The following is a 20,919-nucleotide window of genomic DNA, read 5'->3' on the forward strand; positions in this document are numbered from 1 at the left end:
ATTGATGCAATGCTATGTTGATGCAACATGGATTGAAAATTTTACGATTTTTCGTTTTCACGCCGTCATAATGCCAAAATTTTTAAGAATTGGTGGCACACGAATTTGACAAGTTTCAATTGCTAACTGATGAATGTGTGTTGCTAATTGGCTGCTTAATTGAGTTAATTGCATGCTTGGATGGTCAATTTCAAGTGTGTGCACTAAAATCAAGTGTGTGTGCATTCTAATTGAGTGTGTGTATGCTAATTATAGGTGTGTGTGCACTATTTTGCCATGTTTGTGCACTTAGAAATCAATGTGTGCATTATGATTTTTCAATTGTGATGATTGATTTGTGTTGTGCTCATGCTCATAAGAACACTGATGTTTTCTTTAGTGCGTCCCATACATGGGTCAGTTGTCCTTATGACCGATAATTGGTGTAGTGAGGAAATTCAATGAAACCAAGAGCAACATCTTGATGTTCAACATTGTCGTCCTTTTGCAATCACTCGTATCTGACCATCTTCGAAAGATATGGGAAAATGCAATAAAACCTTGGTGCAACTTTCCATGAAGTTGTGAGCCATATTTCCAACTCGCGTGAGTATCTTGAAAAGCTCATAGCTACTGAGGGACAGAATAGGGGTTGTCCTCATGTTAGACTTCTAAACATTTTGGAACACACAAGAACTACATGTTCACCCCTAATCAAGGTTACATGCCAACATGCTTTGTCAGCACACCTACTAAGTCCTTGACTTATGAAACTATTGAATCGGTATCCAACCCCACCACAATAGGTATTCAAAGTTGAAAACCTAAGATGATTCTAGAATAGGGAGAGAATTGCCCATTCAGAATGCTTTGTGCTAACGTATGCTCTTAGCAGATCCTTTAGCACTAGAAAAATACTTGTAAGATGCCCATCCAATGCGGGATGAATAGCATCAGTAGGAGTAAGGTACTTTCCCCCAACTACTTACAGACAGTCTTCCACGACTGACGATAAACTACGACTCAACCAGTGAGTATCTAGCCATATACTCGATATGGAGTGGAGGCAACCAACTAGGTTGAAAGCGGGTTGGAGTGGAGTAAGCTCATAGAGTATAGACCATCCCACCGCAGACACCCATCCTGAGCCATTACCTTGTAAGATAGGGTGTAAACGCATAAATCTGCTTGAAAAGTTGCACTTGAAGTGCAAAAAATTGCAAAAACAAGAAAGTCCATGAATTGGCATGCCGAATTTGTGTTAAACACTAGGGCCCATAACACCTAGTGTGCATGCATTTAACACAAACAAATCCGAACCGCAATTCCATGACGAGACTTTCCACGGCACGTACGTGAAAGCCTTGCAACAAGAGTTGGACCATAACAAAATGTGAAAGCTCAGTCACACCTAGCTACTACCAACCATGAGACATTCTCATGAACGTAGCATACTTGGGTATATGTAGAAACGACCCTTCGGCCAGAAATTGTTCTTGATACAGTGTGCTCCAAATGGTCTAATAAACAAATGCGACCAGCACGAATGGACTTCATTGTGACACATAATTAGGAATTAGGCGCTAGTGTCAGTCCCAGAGACTCATATTCGCTACATGTGGAATATGTCTCAAGTAAGGATGGCAGAGAAAGCGACATCCATCAAGCACAAATTGTGCTTGTGTGTGGAGGTAACTATCAACACTCCGCAACGCGAGTGAGAGGGACCCTCATTATCATTTCTCCACACTGGCTAAACCAAACTCCTTGAGTTCCTAGACCATGTTGTAGCCCATGTGACAACATGTGCCAAATAGAGCCATACCATGTAGGTCTGCAACTGTTTCAACAAGAATCAAACCCATCACGGTATCTTGAGGAACACAGAAGAGAGAAATAACAATATTTTCTCAAAATGTTGTGCTCTTACATGACCTTGTCATGTGGCTAAAGAGAAAGCTGGATGAAAGCTTTCTAGCTCCAACATCCATTGTACAGAACTTAATCAAACGTAGTTGGAAAGGAAAAGAAACAAAAAAAAAAAACATATACTTACAATGAGGTGGAAAATTACCTGATACTTTCTCGGAAGTCAGGTATATCCCTCAACCTGGAAGTGTACCATATCAAAATTTCTTTGACTTGCTAATCACTAAAATTAGAGATTAGTGAAAATAAAGAAATGAAACTTGTAACCCTGGGTGTTGCCGTGGCAATCCAAACCCCTGGATATAGCTTGCAAAAAAAACCCCCTTGGTGAAAGGTTGGAAAGAACCTTTTGACTCTCCCTTGGCAGATAGTGTTTCTTGAAAAATAAAGTGTGAAGGTGTCCAAAAATTACCATCAACACATATGTGTGATTTAGTAATCACATATGTGGTCATATCACAAAATTGTGCTCTTATATGAACGCCTAGTTCTATAGAGAAAACGGGAGATCCACACAAGGCAGAACCCCTAGCTCTTATGGACAGCCATGTTGTCGAAAATGCTTGCTGCATCTATACACCGTGTTATAGATCAGCCTATGCGAGTGTAAGTTCATAAAAAACTCCACTTAATCGTCACACCAAAACATGTAGTGCTTACAAAATACCCAAAAACATACGTAATGGCAAGACTCTTGCTTGGCCATAAACATCTATGGGGAGTCCACTGGGTAGATCTGTTCAAGCTGGAGAACAATCACCCAAGGAATGCCAACAGTTGGGTCTCACTCAAGATCTAATTATGGTTCTTAGCCAGCCTGTGTGGCTCATAGCCCTTATGTCAATTAGTGTTCAATCGACGAACCGACGAAGACTAATTTGGATGGCGTCTTGGCCACTTGCTAGTTGAGAGTTAGAGCACCTTGGCTCAAGCTGACTCACAAGCGAAACATGTATTAAAAGCTTCTTAGAAAGTTTTCATTATTCTTCGAGAGAAATAAGAAAGAGAGAGAAGGAGAGAATGCTGGGCTGAGGAACTTTCCTTAAGTTTCTAGAGTGTGTACCCAATCTGTGTGCTCTTACGCATCTTATGCCTAATTTGCAGCTTATCCTATAAGCATTCCACAGTTTGTTGGTATGACTCTCTCATCGAGAGAGGTAACAGAAAAACACAACACATCCTGACCCACCTACCTTGTAGGGGTTGTGATTGTACAAAAATAACTTAAATATGTCACTTTGCCAGTGAATTAATTCCTAAATTTAGGTTCCTTTTAATGTTGGTATGCGATGACAGCAACCAAAAAGAAAATTATGAGAAACAATCCAGAACTAATATGTCCTTGACAGAGTGACTGTGTGAGAGCAGAAGTGTAATTGATACCACCTGGGTAGCATGCCGTGCCTACAAAAGTGGAAGCCCGTGGCTACCGTGACAACCGTAAACATAAAAGTCAACACCATAAGTGCATTGCACCGGCTAGACTGGTAGGGATTCGGTGAGATGATATCCCAATTAATGTAGGTGCCCCAAACTTGGTTGCTATTGCTCTTGATGCCAAGTCATTTATAGCATGAATTAGAAGCCTTGCGTCACCTGAAATTGGCCAAGCATGTGGCTTTGCACGACAAACAATACTGTTCAAAGTAAATGCGGAACGTAAAATTGTGTGACACGTGTATCATATACACCCTAATTCAGTGATCTTGTATGCACCTCATAATGTTTTCGACTGATCACATAAGCCGAGATTATGTAATTGGTCGTATTAAAAATTACTTTACCAGAAAAAACTGGGGCATAACACTACCCAATTCAAAAAACGTACAATACTCTAAAAATCCACATTCATGTATGAGAAAATGTCTCATCATAACATGTTCAAAAGACATATAACGACTATGCCTACACCAAAACTCGAGTTTATGTCGGATCACGAACTCATGCATCATGCTTACGTTGTCGTTCATGTGGACACCGCTTTTTTTGATGCGTTCCTAAGCAATAAAAGCATAATTTTTTACTCTTTGCCCGTTGAAAGTCGGATTGTGATAGTCGCTTCCTGACCACGTTGGTCACGACCAGATCTGTATCTACAACCAATTGCTCTTGTGCGTGCTGGACCTCTTTGGTCATAACTAGTGGGCAGACAACCCCTTGGGTTGCCGGCAAGTGAGAAGCTGATTCTGGTAACATATTGTAAATTAATCGTGTGATATTTTCTACTTGCATAGCCAATATTTGGACCCGTACGACTATCTTGCAAAATCGGGCATCAAAAGTTTTCCAGTCCTCTCGAGTGACAAACTCCCTGGCATCCGACAAGTTACTATCATCCTCCATAATATCAAACACGCTCTGAGGAGGAGGTGTAGATATTTGCGGGGAGAGGGATAGATCACCTGGGTTTGCATCATCCGTCCCTGTTGCCACGTGGGTACCCTCCATGAGAGTATCCAACCATGCAACATCCACAAGTGGAGCAGACGCCAAGTATTCGAAGTTAAACATGTGTTGATCATCAATTTCCGCATTCATGGCAAAAACGTGTTGTGCGAACAAAAAAGAAAACAATACCTTGGAGCAGAAAGGCTTGTAGCTGTACCAAACACAAAAACTTGTACCAAAGGCCGGTGATTAGCCGTGCTAATTCTGCCTTCAGTTTGCAATTCAAAGATGTTTCATCGATCCTTCTTGAAAACGAGATTGATATACAATCCAAAAAATTACCGTAAAAAATTATGCAATTGCAGTGACTGACGGCTTGCCGAAAGAGGCGCCAAGAAGCAAGGCTTGCCAAACTGTGCATGCCGAGAGTATTGGCTTGTATGGGGTGTATGCCGGGGTGGGCATGCACCCTATCATAAATAATTTGTGGAAAGTGCCCAAGGCCAAAGTCCCTAGGGCTTTTTGGTGTGAAAGAAAACGCTGGCAGTCGGCTATGGTGCCCGACGGTGCCGCGAGTGCTTGGCAAGGAGATGACGACCCGAGCGTGGCTTCCCGGTGGTAGCTATAGTGACGGAATTTGCAGGTTGTCACAGCGCGCATCCGCCAAGCCCACTCTTGCAGCTTATGGTGGAGGTCAACAACCCATCCCTCCTCGCCTCAAGAGGCCCTACACTTGGTGCTCTCTCTTCGACTCGTTTCCCCGCTTGGCAAGAGAGAAGATCCACGGTCCATGCACATGCTACATGCAAAAGGAAGACCACACCCCTTTTCCAACTAACCTTAGCTCTGATACCAATGTAGAGCCCAGAGGAGATTGACACCGAATCCACCTCCCAGCCAACCTATTATAGGAGAGCCCATGGCCCTTTTCCCTAACTGGATCCCCTATCTACACCTTCAGTCCGGCCCTTGGCCTAAGTCCTTGACTCCCCTAGGTCGGGCCCTGCCCTCTAGCCCTTGGCTGGACATATAACCACCCAACATGCCTATATATAGGCCCCTCGCCCTCTGGCTCTTAGCTACATATGGCCCCTGTACCGCATGTGTATCCGGAGTTGACCCTTGGCCCATCCTACCTTAGGCTTCAAATTACTCCCCCTTGGAGAAGTGTTTTTGTCCTAAAGAACAAGAGTGATGATACACTAATGTTTTCCACAGTGGCGTCCTTCATGGATCCAGCTGTTTGCTTGATCAAAACACGGTTCAGTAGGAGGGCCAATGAAACCAAGAGTAACATCTTGATTTTCCACACTGTTCTCCATGTGCAACCATCTTGTGTTACCGGTTGCTATCCAATCATGATACTGTGTGGACTCCATCTAGAACGCACATGAGCATGCTAAACGAGTTATCACAACAAAGATGTACCCGAAAGAGTACCTCTTTTCACTTTCCATGAAAGTAACTTGCTGACATAGCTCATCAGCCAAGTTCAACTCCTTGACATGTTTTGAAATTTCATTGGTAAACAACCCCACCATAACTAGTGTTCAAGGTTGAGAATCTGACATGAACATGAAGAGACTAAACCTAGTCACAAACATGCTTTAACGTATGGTAAGCAAATGCCAAGTACAACCATAAATGCTATGTAATTGGATTGCTTGGTGCTAACGTACACACTTTAAATATCCTTTAGCATGAGGTTACACTTTTTAATTTGCCTATCCCCTTGGATACTGACAGTATTGAGATATATTTTTCCACACTTTACAGACAGTCTTCCTAGATGACAGGTAAACGAGGAGCACAATGTCGTACAATGGCTGAGGAATCAATAATGATATTCATAACCATCTTGGCTAACATGAAAAATCCACAAGCACCCAAACCGAGCCATGACCTCTATTGGTGATTGGTAGATCCAAACATAACTTCATGTCATAAAATCTAGTATCTAGCTAACCTAAATAATTTTCTCATATTAAACTGATCATTTAATGTGGGAGAATAAATGGGAACAAGAGTTAGAATAGAGACATGTGCTTCTAGACCTATCTCAGCAGGGGACCAAAAGGAGAGATGGTTGCATCTCAATAGGGGTCCAAAATGAGACGGTCTACCAAAGAGCAATGTGCAATAAGTGCTTCTAGACTTATCTCAACAGGGGACAAAGAGGAGAGATGGTTACATCTCAATACGGGTCCAAAAGGAGGTAGTCTATCAAAGAGCAACGTGCATCTAATGGAGCTTAAAAGACCTTAGGGTTAGCTTCAATAAAGACCTCCAATAGTTAGTGTTAAAAGTCCTTTGACCTTAGGCAATTGACCTTAGGCAAGCTAGGGCTTAGCTTGAGGTGGGAACCCGACCTAACCTTGAGGTGCTTGTCGTGCTTGATGACTAAGGTGCTTGAGGTTCTTGTCGTGCTTGATGACTAAGGTGCTTGAGGTGCTTGTCATGCTTAATGATTAAGGTGCTTGAGGTGCTTGTCATGCTTGATGAGGAAGGTGCTTGTGAAGCTTCCTATGCATGGGGGGTAAGGTGCTTGAGTCAAAAAGAGACCCTACAAAGGAGGGGGAAAGCCCCAAAGTTACAGGAATCTTTGAATCAACCTCCCACTCACCCAAAGGGCACCCTTTTTTCAAGGGGCACATGGGACACATGTCAGACTCTCCCTATGCTTAGCCACATGGTGTGCTTGAATGCTATTGGTTGGGCTAAAGAGGGGTCCAATGAGCTTCTAGTTCCATTCAACAAATATCTAGATATTTTCAAGCTCTCTCTCTCTAAGGGGTAAGGATGAAACTTGTCCAAAAACTACCCATGTACTTGAAATGCATGGTGCATATGATTGGCTAGGGGGAAGAGAAGTCCAATGATCTTGAGGCATGAGCAAAAAGTAGAACTCGCCGCAAGCAAGCAAGGGGTGTGCTGGGGGGGTAAACACCAGACACACACTCATTTTGTGGATTCATTCTCACTTGGTGAAAGTAGAGGAACTCCACCTCCTTGTCCAAGCTTGTGAGAAGTGAGAGCCTATACCAACACTCTTGGCTATGGAATGCAAATCCAACCAAGAGCCATGCTACAATGCTTAAGCTTGCCATCTTCTCTATCTTCATTACTATGCTATTATGTATGCTAGCAAGAAGAGTGATGATAAGTGAGAAACTATTTCTTTCTCCTATGGAACGTCTCTTCTTCCTCTTCCCTACCCTCATTCCCTGCTAGCTCTCTCCACCTTCGAAGGTGTTTGAGGCCTTGGGACTGAGGCTTGGGATAGTTAATGCTTTCTACAAAGTTTATGTTATGCTTGTGATGCATGAATCTTTCCATCTTGATTGCATCACCTAGGTCACAAGGAACACAAAGATTGTATTGTACCAAGTCTCTCTTGATGGGGAAACTATAATACAAATGCCTATTGGAGGAGGACCGGCTCTGTATGAACTCCGGTCCTCAACTGTTGTCATGTTCTCTAAACTCTCTCTCTTGCTGTTAATGCCAATATAATTAAGTACCTTTTTTATGTTGCTACCATCAATTAAGTTCACCCACTATGCTCACAAAGTATCTCACAGAAGTGCTTTAACTAATTCCGCTACTCTTAAAGTTCAAAGGCAATTTCCATTACATTGGTTGTAAGGTTTCTAGTTTCTGAAACCTTAAAGGTTGTATAAAGCTTAATCAAACTGATATGATTATTGAAAAAGCAATGTAGAATTGTCCGACCATGGCAAATATTGGTATTTTTGGAATCTTAAGCACAGCAAACCCCGGGCTAGAAATTTTCAGAATTGAATTCCGATAAAAACTGGCATAGTTATGACCCCTGGAAGTTTACACTGTGAATTGAGTAAAATAGGTAAAATTGAAGGGTTGAAGTAATCATTTAAGCATAGACTTTATTAGAGTCCTCCTAGATATTTACAAGATATTTACCAATTAAGCAAAAATAGGTCAAAATATAACATAATTGATATTTGAAAAGCCTGGCAGGTAATGGGAGGGTCATCACTGACCTGCCAGGCACTCATTTAGCAGCAGGGGTCGTTTTTTGACCTGTAGGGGGCTGCTTGAACTGCAAGCAACTGCTTTTTTAAGCATGTGGGAGCTTAAGAGTGCCAGAAAACTATAAATAGGACCCCTAGCTTCACATTTTACACAAACTCAGAGCCTTGATACTCTCTCTCTCATCTAGAGAGGACACTACGCAGAAATCATTAGAGATTAATCTCTAATTGATTAATTTAAACGGTAATTAGCCTAATCCTTTTTAATTAGCAAGGTTAGATTACGCTAGTTTGTTAATAAATCAAAGATTAGGCCTATGTATACTCATAAAACCTCTCTTAATTAATTAATCTCTGCTGATTATTGTACTTAAGCTTAGTAATATTAAGCTAATTAATTATCCTATCATATTAGGACTGAAATTAGCCAAATTAACCATGAATTAATGATAAATATATTAATTAAGCTTAGATTAAGATGAGGTAATTATCAGAGTTGCATTAGACAGTCATTAAGCTATAATTTTCTGAGTAATTTTCCTAATTAATTAGGCAGAATTACTCTGTCTTTTGAGCTATTTAAATAGGGGAAATTACTAAATTGATTTCAATTGCTATGGTATATTTATCAGTGGGTAGTTGGGTGCTAAGGAACCTGTGATGATTAGTAAAAGCTCAGATAATCAATCTAGCTAATTAATTTGGCAGAATTACTCTGTTTTTTGAGAAATTTAAATAGGGGAAATTAGTAAATTGATTTCAATTGATGTGATATATTTATTAGTGGTTAATTTGATGTTAATAAAACCGTGATAATTAGGAGAAGCTCAAAAAATTAATCTAGCTAATTAATTAGGCATAATTACTCTATTTTTTGAGCTATTTAAATAGGGGAAATTAGTAAATTGATTTCAATTGCTATGATATATTTATCAGTGGTTAATTGAGTGCTAAGAAAACTGTGATAATTAGGAAAATCTCAGATAATCAATCTAGAGAATTAATTAGGCAGAATTACTCTATTTTTTAAGATATTTAAATAGGGGAAATTACTAAATTGATTTCAATTGCTATGGTATATTTATCAGTGGTTAACTGGGTGCTAAGAAACCTTTGATAATTAGGAATAGCTCAGATAATCAATCTAGCTAATTAATTAGGCAGAATTACTCTGTTTTTTGAGAAATTTAAATATGGGAAATTAGTAAATTGATTTCAATTGCTATGGTATATTTATCATTCGTTAATTTGGTGTTAAAAAAAATGTGATAATTAGGATACGCTCAGAAAATTAATATAGATAATTAATTAGGCATAATTACTCTATTGTTTGAGCTATTTAAATAGGGGAAATTAGTAAATTGATTTCAATTGCTATGATATATTTATCAGTTTTTAATTGAGTGCTAAAAAACCTGTGATAATTAGGAAAAACTCAGATAATTAATCTAGCTAATTAATTAGGTAGAATTACTCTACTTTTTGAGCTATTTAAATAGGGGAAATTACTAAATTGATTTTAATTGCTATAGTATATTTATCAGTGGTTAACTGGGTGCTAAGGAACCTTTGATAATTAGGAATAGCTCAGATAATTAATGTAGCTAATTAATTAGGCAGAATTACTCTTTTTTTTGAGAAATTTAAATAGGAGAAATTAGTAAATTGATTTCAATTGATGTGATATATTCATCAATGGTTAATTAAGTGTTAAGAAACCCGTGATAATTAGAAAAAGCTAAGATAATTAGTTTAACTAATTATCTTAGTAGAATTACACTATTTTTAGGGGGAAATTAAAGAGGAAAATTAGTAAATCATGCACTATGATTATATGGTATTTATCAGAGCTATATTATAGAATAAAGAGGCTGTGATAATTATGCAAAGGTTAGAAAAGTAGTAAAGATATTTATGTAGGTCAAATTACACCATTTTTAGCTAAAAATCAAAGAGAAAAATTAGTAAATCATGCACTATGATTACATGATATTTATCAGAGCTATAGTATAGGGTAAACAGACCGTGATAATTATGCCAAGGTTAGAAACATAGTATAGATAGTTATCTAAGTCAAATTTCACTATTTGTAGCTAAAAACTAAAGAGGGAAATTAGTAAATCATGTGTTATAATTACATGCTATTTATCAAAGCTGTATTACAGGGTAAAGAGGCCGTGATAATTATGCCAAGGTTAGAAAAGTAGTATAGATATTTATCTAAGTCAAAATATACTAATTTTGATGGAAATTTCAAGGGGAAAATTAGTAAATCATTCTATATGATTATCACAGTTAGTTTACATAATAAAGAGGCCATGATAAATATGTCAAGGTTAAAAAAGTAGTATAATTATTTATTTAAGTCAAATTATCCTAAATTTAGCTGAAAATTGAAGATGGAAATTATATAACTAAGTTAGAAAATAATAAGATAATTACCAGAAGTAAAAAATATCATAATCTACTTGTGGTAATTATACCATAGTTAATTAATGAGGTTATGAAATTATAATTGACCAAAAGTCCCATTTTTAGCAAACGATTAATTAAAATAAATAGACTTTGTGGTTAAAAGTTTTTAGGAAAATTATAGTGAGTGTAAACCTATGATATCAAGTTAAGGAAATGAAATCTTTAAGAGAAATTAAATACAATAAATATTGAGCCCAAAATAAGTAGATTATTAGCTTAAAAGTTGATGGAAAAATTAGGAAAAAGATATAGAAAATTATAAAAAAGTTAGAAGAGCTTAGAAAACCCTTAGGGAAGCGGTGGAAAAAGTTATCATGCCTATATAGACAAATAAGAAATTACTAGGTCAAGAATTTATCAATTAAGACTATAAATTTAACCTTGGATGGGTTACAGTTGAGTACAAAGGTTAAGTCTAGATTTTGAACTATATACCTAATGATTAGAGGTCCTTTTTATAAGGATAAGAAGTTATGGCACCAAAAAGAACTCGAGCAAATCCTACATCTGATGATGAGGAAGTAGCTCCAAAACAAACTAGAGCGTCGCACGATGACGAAGCCGGGCCTAGTAGTAGGTCTACGGAGGAGAGTCTTCAAGCGCCAGCGCAGCAGCAGATGGCCAATCAATCCCAGGTGGGTGTCCCTTATTCAATTAAGTCTTTAATTAGTTTAAGTTCTTTTATAAGTTAAGCATTGCATACGTAAGGTTAGGAATGATAAACTGGCTGAAAACAGAAGGTAACTTCCAACGTGCAATTGTTTATAATGTAGGAAAGAATTGTTTGGGTTAAAACTGGTTGAGTTAGGAAAGATATGTTTGATCATCCTTAAGATAGCTTGTCTCAAGACACCTCCGACTCCTTAATATAAATTGATGATAATGATTGGCTTTCTAGCCATGGTTAAGTCGATTACCCCCATGAACGATGAGTTTCTACTCCGTGTCATGTCTTGATGTTTCTACATAAGTTAGGATACCGTTTTTTTATCCTAGGGGAGCCGCCCAGTTGTATGGGCAACTGGTTTGGTGTATGGGCACCCGGAACCTTGGGTGGGGGTTTATCCACTCCGGATTTGAATAAGGAATGGGTGCGTTTTTCACCCTTAGGTGGTCTTGAGACAAGAAGAGTACTGGTCATGGTTATTATGGATAGTGTTTTGATTGACAGTACCCTGTCTTAAGTTTAAAGATGTCTGTTTTCTAAAAGAATGCTTTCAATGCTGTCTTTAATAATTGATTCAAGGAATTACTGTGACGGAAATTTAAAAGAAACCATTATTTTAAATGTTTAAAACAATGTGATAGTAAGATAAATGAATCATGTGTGAGTGCGGGGTGGTAAGTGGGGATTGACTAAGGTTGTCAATCCTGGACGGGTGGACCTGATTAGTTAGGTAACTATCCATTTCCGCGCACTAAAACGTTTTAGAAACTTCTCACTTGGAAGAAGAATCCACAAACGGCTGTACCCTCACATATGTTAGGGGGAAAAAAGCGTTGGCTAAGGAAACCATAATCTGAATGATGAAGTTATAGGGCCTAAATAAGAAATTTTTTTTGTAGGTCGTTTGAATACATTGTCCCGTTTCCGCTGCGAGACAGGACTAGGTCTGCTTCTAAGGCTATAGACCCAAGCCATTGTCAATGGTAAAGGTCTATTCCTTGGATTTTTCTTGTTTAGAGACTCTGATTTTTATCAGACCTAGAGACCTGTCAAGGATCCCATCCCGATCTCGGTATAGTCGGGGCTGGGGACCTTACATTGGTATTAGAGCATTTGGTTTCTCTTTTCTTGCTTAAGAAGAGAGGTCCTTAAGTAGCCTATCAATGGTTGATTAGGGTAAGTGGAATTGGGATCTATTATCGATTTTGTTGAGCCCACTATGTGGGATATAGTGCACACCTTGGGAGCTTTGGTCTTAATAAAGGAGTCTTTTTAGACTTGCCTATGGATTTACCATTATTGAGCCATAACAAGTCCAAAAGGAGCTAACCCTCGGCAACTCTGTTATGTTAGACCCACTCCACTACTCTCTATAATTAACCAATTTGAGCCGTGGGTGTAGATACTTAAGTGCCTATTTTCAAAGGCTAAGAGGAGTAGCAACTAAGGTTTTGAATTTCCAAAGCATGCACTAAGTAAACACATAAGTTTAATTAACATGGTTGACAATAACCAAGAGAGTAGAATGAACATTGAAAACTTTGATTTTGCACCTGAAGGTGCTAATGATGATGCCCCTATGTTTGTTAATTATCTTGTTACAAGGTTGCAACAAGCTATGAGCAACCCTGCTTTACAAGCCGAAGTTACTCAACAACTTTGTGCTTATGGGATCTCCTTTCCTCTCCAAGAGGAGAGAGCTTAGGAGGCTTCCTGATGAGACTTAAAAAAGAAGACTCTCTCTCATACGAGAGGAGGAATCCAAAGAACAAGAAAGTAATGAATCCCTAAGTTCCTCCAAAGATGTGGCTCCACGAAGGCGGCGAACTAAATGATCGCCAACTCCTCCCAAGAGGAAATGGTTAAACCCATAGTCCTTCTCCTCATCACTCCGAAAGGGAAGAGAGGAAACAAAGGAAGAAAAGGGCAAGAAAGAGGTCACCTTTTCTCCTTCTTCTTCACCTTCCTTCTCTTTCGATGAAAACTATGGCTATTCTCCTAGAGAATACAAGAGGGGAGGACATCACAAATCTTACCCTGCATGGAAAAGGTCACAAAAGCTCAAGAAGTTCAAAGAGGGAGGAAAGAGTATCCCTTTTTCTTACCTATGATGGCACCTTTGGTGCTACCAACAAAGTATTGGGCTTCATCCAACAATTTGATGTGGCCTTTGGAGATGAGGGCTTCACGGAGTCCTCCAAGCTACACCATGTAGCTATGCACTTCCAAAAATTGGCTCTTCAATGCTAGCCTTCGTGGCAATGGCGAAGCCCCAAAGACATGGAAAACTCTACAAGTTTCCATCATGAATAAATTCCTTGAAGCTTCTCTCACATGAGTCTATCCACAAATATATGGACAAGTTTTGGGATTTACATCTCAAGGCTACTATCTTTCAAAAGATAGACTTCGTCGAGCAAAAGCAACAATTCTATGTGGGATTATCCAAAGAGATGACCGAGTACGTCAACTCTCAACGGCCTGGTTCTATCACCAAAGTAATCCACCACACCATGGTTGCTTCGTGCATCAATTTCCAACAAGGGGCTAGATGGAATGTCAAGCCCATGGAAAATAAAGACAAAAGTGATGCCAAGAGGAAAACCAATGCATAAAATTCTTACCAAGGCCATTCCAATAACAACAACAACAATCGGTCCAAAGAGAAGGGAGTTTTCAAAGGTAAATATAAACTCTCTCCTCAAGAGCTAGAAGCTTTTTGTAAGGACCACAAATGTTTTAAATGTGGGGAGCAAGGCCATCGTTATCGTTCTTGCCTCCCCAAAAGAATTGCTGGCAATGAGACTTCTAGAGCCTCTATGTTTGAAGCTCCAAAAGAGGATGCTCATTGCCAAGGCTTTCTCCTTCCCTATGCTTGGGGAGAGATGCAAGAGCATGATGCCTTTATTTTGTTTGATCCTGGTTCAACTCACAACTTCATATTCACGGAGTTGACCACCAAGCTAGGCATACAAGCCCACGAGATGGGAGATACATTAAAAGCCAATGGATCTATCAAGGGACAAGACATCTCAGTTACTCTCTCAATTGGAAAATTGAGGCTTCATGTCCAAAGCTATGGGACAAAGAGGATTCTTCATCTCCCCTCTCAAACATGAGGATGTTATTTTTTGGGCACCATGGTTTAACGGCATGGCTTCCAACATGAAGTTCCTTGAAAGGAGAATCTAATTCACCTATAGGGAAAAGAGCATGTACATAGATGCTAATGAGTTGGGGAACACCATATCCTTGCAATAAAGGGAATCAAGAGGGATTAGAGTTTTCTAATTTCCTAAATGGATTCCAAGATGTTTTCATTGATGACATCCCTAGTGAGCTACCTCTAAAATGAGGGATGATGACCATGCAGTTGATCTCCTACCACAAAGCTCACCACCTAACAAGCCTCCTTATCGAGTTTCACAAGCTCAATAAGAGGAGATAATGAGGCAAGTGCATGAATTGGTAGAAAAAGGGATGGTGAGGTCTAGCTCCTCTCCATTTTGTTCACCATTGCTTTTAGTGCAAAAGAAAGACAACACATATCACATGTGTGTTGACTATAGAGCATTAAATAAGATCTCGATCAAAAATAGATTTCCTGTGCCGTGGGTAGAAGATCTATTTGATAAGATACAAGTTTTGGCCTGGCAAATGCTCCAGATGCATTCAAACTCATGATGGACAAAAATCTTCAGGCCATTCAAATTCTCTTGAGGAGTACAAGCGACACCTCCAGGTAATCTTTCAAGTTGTGAGAGAGAATAAGCTTTTCATTAATCAAAAGAAAAGTGAAATTTTCCTACAAGAGATTCAATATTTAGGTCACATTATCTCTAAAGATGGCACCTGTATGGATCCAACAAAGTTAGAGATAATAAAAGGATGGCCTAATCCAAGGAATCTACAGGAGGTACAAAGCTTCATAGGTGTGTGTGCATATAATAGATGCTTCATAGAATAATAGCAGGCCCATTACATGACTTAACAAAAAATAACGTTAAGTATTTTTGGACTTCAAAAGTGCAAGAAGCTTTTGAGAAGCTTATCTCTCAACATGTGCTCACACTATTAGATCTCTCAAAGCCATTTGAGGTCCAATGTGATGCTTGTGGTGATTGCCTTGGAGCTATTTTGCTTCAAGAAGGGCATGCCATAGCATATGACAGTCAAAGACTCGACTTCGATAAGTGAGTATTGGGCAAATACGGAAAAGAGCTACTAGTTGTTCTATATGCCCTAGACACATCGAAACACTATCTCTTGGGGACTTCATTCATCCTATGAATGGATTAGAAAGCCTCAAGAACTTCATGACACAGACCAAGCTCTGCGACAAAAAGATGAGGTGGACAAATTTTCTTTTGCAATTTAAATTTCATTTTTCTCACACTGCTGGCAAGCACAATCAAGTGGTCGATGCACTTTCACAACAACCAAGGGTGAATGTGGTGTCTATAGCAACTCACAATGATCTATCTTTTATGGTGGATGGGTATGCTACTGGCCAAATCGTAATTACAGCTTTTGCAATAGGAAAGCAAAAATAACCATTCACCTTGAAGGATGGTTATCTTCCAAACGGCAATAGGCTATGTGTTAATCACCCATACAATAAGAAAGTCATGTATGAATCCCATACTTCTCCTTATGTGGGGCAAAGAGGGATTCCAGAGTCTACTTTTTGAGGAGTAGAAAATGTATTTCTGTTGGTCTACCATGAAAAGTAAACATACAAGAGCATGTTTCAAAATGCATGGTATACCAAAAGTTGAAATTTGATTGAGGGAAGCAACTTGGGTTGTTTCAATCGATAGGCTTAGCAACAAAACACACTGTATGCCTGTCAAAAAGACTATTAAGGCACATCAAACGGCAACCCTCTTCAGATCTCAAATTTTCAACTATCATTGTTTGCCAACATCCATAGTGTCGGACAAAGATCCTAGAATGACCAGTAATTTCAGGAAGGGTCACTTTGAGAACCTAGGAAGTAGATTAAATTTCTCTTTTGGCCTATCGTCCACAAACGGATGACCAAAGTGAAATAACTAATCTAGTGATTCTTGAATCTACTAAAAGCCTATGTCATGGACGTAGATCAACGTTGTAAATTAGAGAAGTCCCTACCATTTATAGAGTATGTGTACAATGGCATTGTACATACTTCTATGGGGAAAGCATCCTTCGAGGTTAAAGAGGGAAGAATTAAAGGTCCCTTACTACTTAAAGTACATGGGAAGATATTTGCTATTGATAAACATAGCGATGACTTACAAGAATCTTTTCCAAAAATTAAAATGGTTATATCCATCTCACAGCAAAGGCAAAAAGGGTTGTTGCTAATATGCACAAAAGAGCCTTACCTTTCAGAAAAATGATTGGGTCTTGCTAGAGTTTCTCAAGGCTCATCTAAGGCATACTACGGGCAAAAATCCTTCAGGCCACCAAGAGTATTATGCTAAACTAGCAAAAAGATACTATGGTCCATTTTAAATTCTTAAGCCAATCAATGAGATGGCTTATCAATTAAAGTTGCCCAACCATTGGCTCATGCACCATGTTTTCCATGAGAGCCTACGTAAGCCTTACAAAGGAGCACCACCAAAAGAAGCAATAGTTGCAGACCCTCCAAAAATCAAAGATCACGAAGAAGTACTTCAATCTGAGTCCATCCTATGACATGAAGATAAGGTATTAAGAAACGGTAAGATTATGTGACGATATCTTATTAAGTTAAAGAATTATCCTTTTATAGATGCTAAATGGATGCAAGGAACCTAGCTTAAGGATAATATGAACCTTGTCAATGCTTACAATGTTGCACTAGAGTAAGCATATGAAAATGCATTTTAAATGAAAAATGTTTTTGTCTTATAAAACTAGTTCTCTTTTTATTGTGCACAAATTTAAATAGTATGCATGCTTAGAATCATGTTTTGTGATGACAACATCTCTCAAACACCAAGTAGAATTTGTCACCCTACTTGGGAGGATGAATGGACTAAAGAGCACACATGCTTACGGCAGCTACGTCTCCCGAGCACCAAATGGTTTAGTCATCCATCTTGGAATGATGTCGTAGGGTAAAAAGAGATCCTCTACTCGCTAAGTAACATGGACTAATGACCAAATGATTTTCTCATATTAAACTGATCATTTAATGTGGGAGAATAAACGGGAACAAGAGTTAGAATAGAGACATGTGCTTCTAGACCTATCTCAGCAGGGGACCAAAAGGAGAGATGGTTGCATCTCAATAGGAGTCCAAAAGGAGACGGTCTACCAAAAAGCAATGTGCAATAAGTGCTTCTAGACTTATCTCAACAAGGGACCAAGAGGAGAGATGGTTACATCTCAATACGGGTCCAAAAAGAGGTAGTCTATCAAAGAGAAACGTGCATCTGATGGAGCTTAAAAGACCTTAGGGTAAGCTTCATTAAAGACCTCCAATAGTTAGCGTTAAAAGTCCTTTGACCTTAGGCAAGCTAGGGCTGAGCTTGAGGTGGGAACCCGACCTAAGCTTGAGGTGCTTGTCGTGCTTGATGACTAAGGTGCTTGAGGTGCTTGTCATGCTTGAGGAGGAAGGTGCTTGAGGTGCTTGCTTGAGTGTAAAAGAGACCCTACAAAGGAGGGGAAAAGCCCCAAAGTTATGGGAATCTTTGACTCAACCTCCCACTCACCCAAAGGACACCCTTTTCTCAAGGGACACATGGGACACATGTCAGACTCTCCCTATGCTTAGCCACATGGTGTGCTTGAATGCTATTGGAGGGGTCCAATGAGCTTCTAGTTCCCATCAACAAATATCTAGATATTTTCAAGCTCTCTCTCTCTAAGGGGTAAGGAGGACACTTGTCCAAAGACTACCCATGTACTTGAAATGCATGGTGCATATGATTGGCTAGGGGGAAGAGGGGTACAATGATCTTGAGGCATGAGAAAAAAGTAGAACTTACCCCAAGCAAGCAAGGGGTGTGCTGGGGAGGTATACACCACACACGCACTCATTTTGTGGATTCATTCTCACTTGGTGAAAGTAGAGGAACTCCACCTCCTTCTCCAAGCTTGTGAGAAGTGAGAGCCTACACCAACACTCTTGGCTATGGAATGCAAATCCAACCAAGAGCCATGATTCAATGCTTAAGCTTGCCATCGTCTCCATCTTCATTACTATGCTATTATGTATGCTAGCAAGAAGAGTGGTGATAAGTGAGGAACTATTTCTTTCTCCTATTGAGGCCTTAGGACTGAGGCTTGGGATATTTAGTGCTTTCTACAAAGTTTATGTTATGCTTGTGATGCATGAAGCTTTCCATCTTCATTGCATCACCTAGGTCACAAGGAACACAAAGATTGTATTGTACCAAGTCTCTCTTGATGGGGGAAATTATAATACAAATGCCTATTGGAGGGGGGACCGGCTTTGTATGAATCCGGCCCTCAACTGTTGTCATGTTCTCTAAACTCTCTCTCTTGCAAAAGTATTGTTAATGCCAATATAACTAAGTACCATGTTTTTTTTGCTACAATCAATTAAGTTCACCCGCTATGCTCACAAAGTAATCTCACAAAAGTGCTTCATCTAATTTCACTACTCTCAAAGTTCATAGGCCACTTACATTACACTTCACAGAGATACTGCACGTAGAGTGCAAAATGCTTCAGAGCATTTATGTGATGAATATGCATGCCTCTCCAAATCAGTCTTTGCTAAACACTAGGGCCCATAACACCTAGTGTGCATGCATAGCAAAAAACAAATCCGAACCTGTATATCCATGATCATCCTTGCCAATACGGATGGAAAATGTGATGCTCCTAGCACACATTAAAGAGGAATGTAAATAGTTTTGAAAAGAAACTAAATATTTTCTGCTGCAATCATTTGCAAGCCTTGCTTAAACGTTTGAACTATAATAAAAGGTGAAACATTAATCCCTGCTAGGTACAAACAATAAAACCTGTTTATTAACAACTCATGGCCTTGCTATATGCATGAACAACCATCCATTAATGGTGTTTAGCAATACTTGTACCTTAACAAGTCATTCTGAGTATCCAACAATCTCTAGCCACTAAAATTGTTCCTGATACAACGTGCTAAAAACGATTTAGAGAGGAAAGAGTGGGGTGGGGAGAGTTTTTTAACAATCCACTAGCCATGGCTAGGTTATTAAGGAAGAGTGGGGGTTTTAGGGTATTTACACGGGTTTTGTCGAGTTCGGGTGGTCGGTGTGAGGTTTCAGTGCTGTGGTAGGCGGTTTTTGTCGTGAGAAGCCGAGATGTTGTGTGTTACCTCCTTTCAATGTTGGCCAGGGCGTGCCTTCGGCGCCACTTCTTGTTTTGGTGTTCACGACGCGCGAGTTAGCCGCCCTCTTTCCCTTGATGTCGATGTTGATTGTTTTTTTTTTTTTTTTTTGTTTTTGATGTGAGTGCGTATATGTGTGTGTGCATGTATGTGTGTATGACTGGTGTATATGTGTAGTGGGTATGTATGTAGTGCACGTATGTGTAGTGTTGTGTGTAGTGCGTATCATATATGGTAAGTATGTGTAGTGCCGTGTGTGGGAACGAGAGAAGGAGGGGGGGGGGGTGGGTTGTTTAATCAACTATGTGCATTATATATATATATATATATTATAGTGTGTTTACTACGCAGGGAAAACGGAGCGGCGAGAGGAAACAGCCTGGGGAAGGGGAAGGGGAGAGAGTGCGTGTGTGTGTGTGGTGTGTGTGTGTGGTGAGTGTGTGTGTGTGTGAGAGAGAGAGAGAGATGGCCTTCGGTCCTGCGAACTGCGCCTATGGGCTGGTCCGAGCACAGAGAGTGAGAGAGCAAGAGTGCGGGGGTTTGAGGTGGTGAGGGAGGGAGTGGGTGTGTGTGGGTTGTGGGAGATAGAGAGAGAGGTCATCTCATGCGCCTACGGGCTGGTCCGAGAGGACTTGCAAGGGGGGGGGGGGGGATTAAATGGGGTCAATGGTGGGGTATGAGGGAAAAGAAAGAGTCATTATTATTGCTCTCCTTATGGGTTGTTCACACACACGGCGAGAGATCAATGAGCGCGAGGAAGGAAAGAGAGAGAAAGAAGGGGGGGAATGGAGGTAGTGAGAGAGGGGAGAGATGGGGGGGGTCCGGGGGGGGGGGGGAATAAGAGAGAGAGTACGAATCATAATGAAAGAGAGGGAGATTTTGAAGAAAAAAATGGCGTCCGCCATTCGTTCCCTAGAGCCTCAGTTGTTTGGCTGGGCTAGAGAGCGGTACGGATAACCTGGCGTCATTAGCCCTCCCCCTTAGGTTAGGGGCATTCATGCCTCTAACTCATGTGTTTGATTATTGTCGTCGGAGGTGGCAGTTGATGGTGTATCCTCATCTGGAATGTCGATAGGTGGAGCCTGGTCAAATCAAAGAAAATAAGGTTTGAGCCGCCAACCATTCACCCTGATTTTATGAAGTTTTCCATCAGC

The sequence above is a fragment of the Adiantum capillus-veneris genome, chromosome 14 (assembly GCF_014529385.1).
Source record: "Adiantum capillus-veneris isolate H3 chromosome 14, ASM1452938v2, whole genome shotgun sequence".
NCBI lineage: Eukaryota > Viridiplantae > Streptophyta > Polypodiopsida > Polypodiales > Pteridaceae > Adiantum > Adiantum capillus-veneris.